This window comes from Notamacropus eugenii, chromosome 1 (genome assembly GCF_028372415.1).
Source record: "Notamacropus eugenii isolate mMacEug1 chromosome 1, mMacEug1.pri_v2, whole genome shotgun sequence".
Taxonomy (NCBI): domain Eukaryota; kingdom Metazoa; phylum Chordata; class Mammalia; order Diprotodontia; family Macropodidae; genus Notamacropus; species Notamacropus eugenii.
The window spans coordinates 575,826,317-575,835,478 of record NC_092872.1 but is presented as its reverse complement, the minus strand read 5'-3'; positions in this window follow the sequence as shown (position 1 = coordinate 575,835,478).

Sequence of the window (9,162 nt, the reverse complement as noted above, 5' to 3'; positions counted from 1 at the left end):
TGTTCCTTACATAGGTGCAGGGTGCTAAGCAGACAATTTCAACTGATAACAAGAGATTCCTATACTAAGGCTTCTGAGGTTCTGGTTACAAAAGAAATTAGAGATGCTTTGACTGGAGAAGAAAAAACAGAATGTTCCGTAGTTCTATGCTTTCCTCTCCCTCCCTCTCCCCTCAAAATAGACTTCCATGTGTTAAAGTTCCTTTTTTTCCCCTCAAGGTAGTTATCTTTAATTATGTAAAAGGTTATCATATGAAGACCCCATATCATGACTATTATACTTTACCCTAAAGGGTAGAATTATCAGGAATGTATAGATGTTACAGAGACAAATTCTGACCTGCTACAAGTGGGAAAAACAACTTCCTTACAATTAAGACTGTTCCAAAGTGAAACAACTACTTTGGGAAGTAGTGGGTTCACTCCATTCAAGGTTGTCAAGCAGAGATTGGATGAACATTTATTGAAAACATATGGTAGACAGTTTTGTTCATATATGCTACAGGAACATTAATGGTGAAGGTGCTTTTTTGTTCTACAATTCTGTGATTCTGTAAATTAATTACTTAATATTTTTATATTATGCATTTTCTTTCTTAGCATAATTCCATTTTAGGCAACCGACAGAGACATTCTCATGGAGACTTATGAGACTCTGGCAGGTATTTTGACAGAGGTATCCTGTCCCCTACTCGTTAAAGACTCTACAGAGATGCATGGACTAGAAACTGACCATGTTTATTTATTTTCCTCTGTCTCTACTAAATAACTTCAGGACAGAAAATTTCCCTCAAGTTCCAAAGAAGCCTGGAGAATTCTGGAGATATTGTTCAGGCCCAGACCCCAATTAAGTCTCAATGTCAGTATTTCTGTAAGAAAGGTGATTTAAGCTGGCCTTACATTTGAATTTCAAAAAATTTGATAAGATTTCATGCATCCTCTCAAGATTTCTTTGAGGTCTAGGATGATGATCCCACTCTTTTATCTCACACTGAACCTCTTCATGAAGAAAACTGCTCTTACCACTAACCACTGAACAAAATCACTAAGCATGATCAAAATATTTTAACAAAAATCCTATCTGCTTTTCAGTAAAGATATGTAGTCCAGCCCCTCCCTCCATTTCTGACTACTGTCAAAAGTTATTCTAGGTTATATTTCAGGTGTCTCCACACTGTCTGGAGTAGAAAAAATGAAAGGTAAAGTACCTTGGGAAGCTGCTACAGGTTCTGATCTGGGAAAAAACTTGGAATAAATGGGTAGAAACCCTGAATAGAATACTCAGGCTAGATATTGTATCATCTGTATGCCCACCTCAGCTGAAAATCATTTCTCTCTTCAAATATTCCTAAACTGTGTGGTGGCCTCCAGTGCTACCCTTATTCTCACTTTGTGTTACATACAATATAATCCCCTCCTGTCCACAACACCACCAGTGAAAAATAAGCCTTTTGAAGGTAGGGGCCAAATCATCTTTGTCTTCAGTGTTGAGCACAGAGACTTACATTTAACATGGTGCTTAAAGTACTTGTTGAATTGGCTAGGCATGGATGGCACCAAGAACAGAACACAGATCATCTCTTTATCAGGCTTTTCCAAGCTTCGTCTTCTTTCTAGGTTAGAGTAACTGTTAATGTTACTATAAGATGAAGTTACCATGGGATCATTAATGCCAGAGGCCTGGAGGGTTCCTTTATTTGATCCTGGATGTCCATATCTTTCCAGTGGAAGTACAGCTGAGCCCCAAGTTCATTTTATGCATTCATTTAAGTGCCTGGGCCACATTGCCTTCTGGTACATCCCTGGTGGCACTCCAGATAAAAGTTTAAAGCTTGTTAGAAGGACTGCAGAGGGGTGTGCATAATGCAGAGGTCAGCAAGGAAATGAACTCATACTCCAAGACAAAACAGGAACTCCCTAAAATGGTGAAATTTTCCTGCCAGACCCTCACCCTTTATATAACTGATGGGTTCTTCAGGTACAACACAGTAGAAATTTTAGTTTCTGGGAATAGTTTCCTAGCTTTTCTTTTATTCTCTACAGGGAAGGGACAGAAATGGTTTGGTGGAAGTAAGATCTGAGGCCATACCTAACAAATTTCCTAATCCTTTCTTTTCCTTCTCTAGGAAATAATAAACATTTGCCAAGAATCACAAAATTAGAATATCATAGAAGTTGAGAGTTGGAAGGGATCTCTATAGTCATATGGTCCAACTCACATATGGAAAGAGTTCCATGGATATCATACAGGGCAAATGCCATCCAGACTCTTCTTGCAGAGTTCCCATGAGGGGAAACTCATCATCTTGAGAACCTAACACCATCTTGAGGCACTCTATTCCATGTTTGGTCAGTCCTAAGTGTTAGGAAGTTGCTTGTTCTGGGCATCAAATCAAAATTTGAGTCTCCAAATCTCCTACACATTGTTCCTTATCCTGCTGACAATAGTCAAAGAAGAGTGGATGGACAGTAGTCCAGTCAGCAAAGAAATAAAAGAAATGAAAAGCAATGGTTTAAGATAAGTATGGAAATAAAGTTTGGAGACCAATTGTGCAAAGTCTTGAATATCAAAACCTGGTGTTTATAACTTCATTATATAGGCAATGGAGAATCCTATAAATGTGCCCATAAGCCTATGATTACCCATGGGCATAACTTTGACTCTCTTTTATCTATATATTACCATACAAGGAGTTATATAGCATTGTGCAGAGCCTTTCTGCATATTGGTAGAATGGTCTTTAGAAAATAGATGTAATCTTTTCCAAGAACCATAACAAAAGTCTTTCCATTCAATATAGGAGAACCTATGAAAGCTAATACTTTGTTGACATAGCCTTTGAGTACCCAAGGTAATCTCCATGTAGGAGTTTGCTGGAGCCAGCTGCTAGGTCTCTCGAGAAAAGATTGTTAAAATTTCAGCATGAGTATTTACAATTCAGAAATCGGCAAACACTACAAATCAGTGCTTGACTTACTATTTTGTCAATTGTCTATACAAAAGAAAATGATAGAGAAAATGTTCAGAATGGAGATTAAGTTTAAAAACAGTTCATGTGCATGTTATTTTTCCTGGAGTTCTAGTGATTAAACATTTAACAGCACACTCCCGGAACATAAAGTAAATCTCAGCATTATACTTTCATTTTACAACAGAAGAAGGAAAAGGGAAGAGAGCTGCTGCGCCTGATGTCACAGACATGGTCTGAGGCAGAGATCAGAAATCAGAAAACAGAGTTCCCAACAATGCTCTTTCCAAGCTACCTTCCTTCAGAGAACATCCTTATACTTTGAAAGTAGCATGGTGAACAAGAGGAAGCAGAGAAGGATTGTGAAGGAGACCAAGCCAAAACAAAGTGATTCCTAAATTGATGGTGATTTTGAGAAGGAGTTTTGGTCTACAGGGGGGATTTTGAAGGTGAGAACTCCACAGCTTAGGACAATTCCTGGTGCACAGAGGTGTTGGATATCAGGGTGTAATACCTTATTGGAGGAGTCACTTTCCATGAAGTGGCTCGCTAAACTAGTTTAGAATCAACATACAATTTTCTTTCCAATTGGACTTTCACAATATTTGACCTCCAGTCCTGGAGCAGGTAAATTCTTTCAGGGTTTTCTGGGAATCTTGTATGAGAAATTCCTTAATATTTTGAGCAGGGGAAATTCTGTCTGTGCGAAGTTGCCTTGGCCAAAACATTCAATTTATTCCTCCCAGGCCACTTGCAATCAGGAGGAGGAAAAGGAGCCCACATGACTTGGCCTCACCTTTGCTTAAATAACATGTGGGATTATATAGAATTTCATGGTGGATTACAACATTTGCATTTTAAATGTTAATATCCTGTTGAGCAATCTTCTAGTCCTATAAATACATGGGCACTCTAGGTTACTGGGAAACTTCCCTCAATCAGTCTCAGATATTTAGGAGCAGAACTGAAGAGAGCCAAGGTAAACTGAGCCTGGTCTGGCCTGGTAAGATATCCCTTGTCCTGTCTATTCCAGGCCTCTGCTGAAGTAGACTTCTTTTACCTTTCTTGTAATCCCTGGGTTCCAGCCAACCAGTCACCATGAGGATCTTCCACCTGGTGTTTATGATGCTTTTTGTGATTTCCTTTGCCGGCACAGGTAGGGTGCAGACTGACTAACAGGGGGGAATGTGGAAATGGATGATGGGATCAGTTTGGGACCTCATCAGATTTTCTCGACTAGTTGTCTCTAGGACTAGGGCTATGAACCCTCTTATTCCCAAAGAGGGAGATTTTTCCAGGCATGCAATAACCAAAGAAAATGTTTAGAGTACCAAGAGATTGAATGTCTCATTTTGGAATATTGAGGAGGCTCTCTTAGGCTAAGGAGTGGAACACTTTTTTATTTAGGTGGATGAATGCTGCATTTGTGGCCAGTAGGAGGAAGGGCTGGGAGAGAAAGGGACTATGTAGCACTGAGACATTGCTATCCACTTTAAAAACTCTAAAATAGCATGGGAAGCTAGGATTGTGATGAGTGGGGAATCTCCAAAATAATTTCAGCCTCAAGTCAAGATCAAATTTAAAAGAGAATTCAGAGATCCTTACCTTCATTAACAAATTTTCTTATTTATAAATGATAATGCTGGGGTCAGTGGAAATTCACTGCCTTGTCCAAGGTCATGCCAACAGAAAGTATCAAGTGTGGGATTTGAACTTAAGCGAGGAAGGAGGATTTCTGAAAATGTTTTTCAATCATATTCTCTCTTGGTAGAGAGGTGGGCAAGGGGGCATTGGACAGTGTATTTACCCAGAAACAATCTGATAGAGTGGCTAAAGTACTGTTTTGGGAGTCAGTGGACAGTGTTTGAATGCAGACCCTGCCACATGTTAGCACTTCAGATAATTAGGTCCCACCAACTTACTGGGTGACCTTAGGTGAGTTAATGTACCATTCTGGGCTTCAGTTTATTACTGTACTGTTTAATTCTCCATGCTACTCTAAAGATCAAAAAAACGTGTTTAAAACTGAGGACTAGAGAAATGTGATATGTGATTATTAGGCAAACATTCTCACACAATTTCAGCTTGGTCTCCAGAGCCAACTTTGATATGCCTATGACACACTAATCCCAACTCTGAGCACAATCTCAGGTACCCATCTTCGTTTGGGGAGTCCAGCATTTCTGGGAAGATGTTTGGTGCTTGCTATTTGCTCTGAAAGTACCAAGTAGTAGAACCAAGTGCCTCCCATGTTTTCCTGGCCCACCATTAGAAGCAAGAAGGAAGGACTTAGGATCAGACCCACTGGCTTCCTCTTAATGGAAAGGATGATCTGTTTTTTACTTAAAGATCTCATCATTTCTCAAGGATCCAATGATTATCTCTAAGATGACAATTCTCAAATCTACTTATGCAATCCTAACTTCTCTGCTGACCACCAGTTTCATCTGTTAGACACCTTGAATTGAATATCCACTAGATATCTTATACTAAAAATGTATGAAACTGAACTCATTATCTTTCCCTCCAAAATATCTTTCTTACAAATTTTCTTATTACTTTCACGGTATAATATTGCTACCTTACTACCAGTATTTGTTCTAAGTACTACCATCCTTCAGGTCTTCTAGGCTCACAGATTACAGGCATAAACCTCAACTCCTCAATATCTCTCATCTCCCATACCCAATCTGTTGCCAAGACCTGTTGATTTTATCTCTGCAAAATCTCCTGGATACACCTCTTTCTCTTCCCTGATACTGCTTCTACCACGGTTCAAGCCCTAATCTCCTGATGCTTAGGCTATTGCAGTAGCCTTTCTGGTTGGTCTGCTCGATGCCACAGGTCTCCAGAGCTCTACTCTAGTCTATCTTCCATTCAGATGTCAGGGGATTATCCTAAAGCACAGGACAAACCATGTCATTTATCTCCCTGTTAAATCCTTTTTAACTCCAGTATTAAAAATAAATTCTCTGGGGTTCAAAACCCTTTAAAACATCTCCCACACACACACACCAGCACCTATAAGTCCTCCTATTCTCTTTCACCACCCCCTCTCCTATTCTTTAACTTACTGACATTGACTTCTTTGCTATTCCTAGAATGAGACATTCAATCCCTTGGTACTCTAGACATTTTTCTTGGCTGTTGCATGTCTGGAATAGTCTCCCTCCTCACCTTTACTTCTTTGCTTCTGTTTTTGTATGAGTCAGTCACAGGAAACCTTTCTTAATTTCTTTTAGTATTACTGTCTTCCATATATTTATTATATCCTATTTTTCCTTTCAGAATCCAGTCACTCAAGACCAAAGCTGTTTCTACTGTACCACTCAATAGACCACTATCTCTTGTAATCCTTCTCATTACCAAATTGAATACCTAGGCACAGTTCATTCCTGGATGCCTTTGTGCCTTTATTCACTTTGTCTCCTAAGCATGAAATGTGTTCTTATGTCCATCAAAGGAAATCCTCCTCATCCCTTAAAATCCAAGTAAAATACTGCCTTTCCAATAAGTTTTCCTTTCTTGATGTGTCCCAATCAAAACAGAAGTAATTTCCCCATTTAATCTGAATTCCAAACACTTTGCTTATTTTAAACATAAAGCAATTATATTTGATATTATGTCACTTGTCTATCTCATCAGAGTTTATTGTCATTGAGTGCAAATCATGTGTTTTTTTCAATAATATGCTCTCAGTACCATGCAGAGTGCCTTCTCCATCAGTTAATCATGAATTATTTCTAAAGTGCCTCCTTCATGCCAGGGACTCAGAATGCAATTATGAAACAATCTCTACCCTGAAGAGGCTTATGTTCTATTGGTAATGGCAACATGGACATATATAAACATACATAAAATGAAAAAAATCCATACTATTTCATTTGTTGAAAGATTCTTTTTAAAACTCAAATGAATGGAACTAATATTTAAGGCTAAGCTCTCTGAACTATGATTCAAAATACAGCATAAATTCCATGTGCCTATAAACAAAAATTCTGAATTATTCCTTTTCTTCTTTCCATAGGATATGGCCAAGATTCTGACACTTACAATTGCTACATCAGCGGTGGTTCCTGTTTATATCATATTTGTCCAAAAAAATATAAGACTATAAGCACTTGCTATAATAATAAAGCCAAATGCTGTAAACAAAAATAGTGGACTAAAATCGAAACAAAGCATGGTGTATCCAGAGTCTAGGATATGGAAGGGTCAGAGTGTGGAATACAAGAGAAGTTGAAATGAATGTAATATTTGCTACTTTTTTAAATAAATTATTTACTTGGAAAGTGTGCTTTTTAAGGTAGATGTGATTCTTGTGCCTTTTTTTCATTTGAAGGAATGAAATGTCTATGTCATAAAACATAACCAAATGTTGACATTGACTTATTTGGAGAAGATACAGCTATTTAACAGTTTTCAAATATCTCTTTACTGTTACATACTTTTATAAGCTTAATTTATGTCTAACAACATCCAAATTAAAAAGGAAGCTTAATCTAACAACATTTCTGATTTGCAATGGTCTCTCAAATTTCACAATCTATATTTAGAAATATAATACAACTTAGAAATATAAAAATAACACAAACAATAAATTTCAGATGAAATCAATTGCATGTATAAAAATCATTGATCTTATTATCCTTGGTATTTTAAAAGCACTTTAGAGTTTTCAGAGATGGAACAATTACGTTCAATTAAAGAAATAATATAATGTTTAAAATGTTCCAGGCACTGTGTTAAGCACTTAGTAATCATTATATCCTCTTGATCTCACAATAGCAAAAGTGGGAGGTAGGTACCATTATTATTTTTCTCTTTATAAAGCAAGAAACTAGGGAAAACAGAGATAGGATAGCTTGCCTAAGATTAAACAGTTTATAAGTTTCTGTAATCAGAACAGAGAAAGGTGAGCTCACCAAGGGCAGAAGCTGACTGGCTCCCCCACCTGGTACTGCCATGCTAGGCATTGCCAGGGGCACCTGGACCCTCTCATGTCATAAGTGGTTGGGACTTGCCATGTGTCAGACCCCCCTTGGAGACACTGACTAGGCTTTGGTGGTGTGTGTCAGAAGGCAGTGTCTAGAGGCTGCAGTGGCTGGTGTCAGAATCTTTCCACTGGTGGTAGTTCCCAGTGGCAGGACAAAGCAAATGCTGGCCAACATCTGCAAGTGCTGCTTGGGCTGGGGCCACTTGCAGCCACTGAGACAGCATGAGCAGAATGTGCTTCACCTGGGTGATACTCCTAGGCTTGCCTAGATGGGCTGGCTGAAGGATGCTCAGGGCAACAGAACCTTCAGGGCCATGCCAGAGTGGGGCCCTGCTCTGGCTGCTGCCTCCCCACCAGGTGGGGAGAACATAATTCAAATTTCCTACAATTATACAGCATTCTCTTTTCTTAATCTGATCTGAAATGAGATGGGTTAACAGAGAGACATGGGCTCTAATGGTCTTGTTAGTAATCCCCACAACTGAAATATACTTATGACTCTGGGGCAGGGGAGTGGGGAAGACAGAGGAGTTTACTGAATATCCCTCTACTCATACCACAGCTCTCTTGGCCAGCCCTCTCTGGAGACACACCGTACTGAGTGATCAGGACTATGGGTAGGGTCCCTCAATACTTTCTGAGATCCTTTCCCATTTTTCAGCATACATCCTAGCTTTTATTCTGCATTTTGTCTTACAGTGGCTGGTTTTTTTTGACAGTAAAAACATACTTTAACTTTTGTCTCTTGTTGATTAAAGGGACCATCCTTTACTTTCCCGTGGTGCAAAAGGGACTCGAGAGAGATGAGCTATTGCAATGACAGGGGAGTTTCAAGGAAAGTTTTCTTTTTAGCATCTGTAAATTCTTTCTGTACTAGTTTTATCCTACTCCACTGCTGCAGTCTCAAGGGGGGACCCAATTTCACAGTGTTGCCAATGAGAAATAGTAATTTGTTTAGAGATAGACAGGTGAAGATTATTAAAATATGAGATTAAAAAACTGAAAAGTCAAGGTAGTGCTAACAAAAGGGTGCTATAAGATTCAAACTATTTACCTATTTTTTCTCTTTCTTGGCTCTGATATTATTTACAAACTAGCTGCCTTCATTGTCTTAGAACAATGAAGCTATTTATATTGTCAATTACTCTAAAAAATAAAATTTAATACTTGTTTTTCCTTAAGACAAGTTCTGCAGAGT